General features: G+C 38.2%; 1 non-coding gene across 1 annotated transcript; it reads right to left on the bottom strand.

Annotated features, from left to right (window-relative positions):
• Nucleotides 1-912: 912 nt before the first annotated feature.
• On the bottom strand, nucleotides 913-1,019 carry LOC150049724 (U6 spliceosomal RNA). The gene has a single exon (XR_016538918.1). It is a non-coding gene; the product is annotated as a U6 spliceosomal RNA (small nuclear RNA).
• Nucleotides 1,020-2,296: the final 1,277 nt, after the last annotated feature.

Raw genomic sequence — 2,296 nt, forward strand, 5'->3', positions numbered from 1 at the left:
AAGTTTTGCATCGATGTTCATCAAAGATATAGGTCTATAGTTCTCTTTCTTTGATGAATCTCTGTCTGGTTTGGGGATGAGGGTTATACTGGCTTCATAGAATGGGTTTGGTAAGGAGCCTTCATTTTCAATTTCGTTGAAGTGCTTGAGGAGTATTGGTGTGAGCTCTGCTTTGAAGACCTTATAGAATTCAGCTGTGAATCCATCTGGCCCTGGGCTTTTCTTAGGTGGAAGTTCTCTAATTGCCATTTCTATTTCAGAGCTTGAAATAGGCCTGTTGAGTTGGCTTACTTCTTCTTGGTTCAGTGTGGGTATGTTAATATTGGCTAGGAATTCATCCATTTCATCTAGATTCTCAAATTTGTTGGCATGAAGGTTTGAGAAGTATTCCCTTATGATATTCTGGATCTTGGTAATTTCTGTCGTGATATTACCATTTTCACCTGTGATTTTGTTTATTTCGATATGCTCTCTTCTTTTTTTGGTAAGATTTGCTAAGGGCTTGTCAATTTTGTTAATTCTTTCAAAGAACCAACTCCTTGTTTTGTTGATTCTTTCTATAGTTTTTTTGGATTCCAAATCATTTAATTCTGCTTTAATTTTAATAATTTGCTTTCTTCTACTGGGATTAGGGTTGGTTTGTTGCTCTTTTTCCAGGAGCCTAAGGTGAGACACTAACTTGTTGGTTTGCAATTTTTCCAACTTGTTGTTGTAGGCACTCAGCGCTATAAATTTTCCTCTGAGTACTGCCTTTGCTGTGTCCCAAAGGAGTTGGTATTTTGTGTTCTCCTTACTGTTAAATTTCATAAACTGTTGGATTTCTGTTCTGATCTCTTCGATGACCCATTGGTGATTCAGCAGTGTGTTGTTCAGTCTCCATGAGTTACAGGGTTTTCGTTGGTGGAGATGTGTAAAAATATGGAATGCTTCATGAATTTGCGTGTCATCCTTGCGCAGGGGCCATGCTAATCTTCTCTGTATCGTTCCAATTTTAGTATATGTGCTGCCGAAGCGAGCACCTAAGTATCTTCTTATTGTCTACATGGGGGATATTTGATATTTCATCTGATTTAGTGCACCAAGGAAGGGTTAGACTTAGATAACTGTGCAATTGGTGAAGTTATTCTATATACTGAGTCCTTAAATTTTCTACACCTTGTTCATACAATCAAACCTAAGAACTCGAGTGCTTATGTTCCATGCCTGAAATTGGTGTTTCTTCTCAGATGCTATTTTTTCCTATCAAGATATCTTGGACACATTTACATATTTTCAAATTTAATTTCATTTATTTCTATTAGCATATGTTATTTATGCCAAGGCGCATATATATGTGTGTGTGTGTGTGTGTGTGTGTGTGTGTGTGTGTGTGTGTATGATCTTCTAGCTGGGTGTAGAAGCCCAGATTGCTATCTGTGCTTCCACGACTCTGTGTTGAAAGGCACGTACACTCCTGGGCCAGTGTACGTGAGCATTCCGGAACAGAGGGCCCTGGCTGCTTTGGCTCAAGCAGGAGCTCCTGGATACTCCCGGCAAGTAGGGCTTATCTCAGGACACCATTGGCTGATGGTCGCATTCAGGAAAGACCCAACAACTGCTGCTGGTATGACCTAAAAGCCACCGCTTGATCTGTATTTAAGCAAGCACCTTCCTTAAAATAAAGTTAGATCTGCACCTGGAATCTGGCCTCCAGAGTCTGTGTTCCTGGGATTATTTGTGGGCTCCGTCGCCATTTTACCCCCTCCCAGATGTCCAAGAAGGACTCCAACATATATATATATATATATATATATATATATATATATATATATACCACAATAATAATACCAATTATACTATAATTTAATTGTAGTATTTCAATACATGCATACAATTTACTCTAATCAAGAGGGTATAATGCACTGTGTCTGTTGATCTTTTCCCACCCCTTCTTCATTTTATTTTAATTTATTATTGGGGTGATGTATATTGGGGTTACAGTTATATTCATCAGGTAGTGGGTACATTACTTTTTGAACATTGTTATCTCTTCCTATGTTTTTCTCCCACTCTCTCTCCCCCATCCTCTCCCACCCATGTTTGCTTTTCCTTTGCCTTCACTTTTTCAAATAAACATTAAACATATATACAATATACTAGGTACCAAAGTCAGGTGTAGTATCAACATGAGATAAACCATGAGGCCATCCTTTCCTCTTTAAAGCTGTTTCAACATGTTTCCTTATTCTGCTTTTTTACATGTTATTGAGTATTTATAAATTGACCCTCCTCCCAGGGGTTTCTATCTACAACAATT

Source organism: Megascapheus bottae, chromosome 19, assembly GCF_031878675.1.
Source record: "Megascapheus bottae isolate mThoBot1 chromosome 19, mThoBot2.hap1, whole genome shotgun sequence".
NCBI lineage: Eukaryota > Metazoa > Chordata > Mammalia > Rodentia > Geomyidae > Megascapheus > Megascapheus bottae.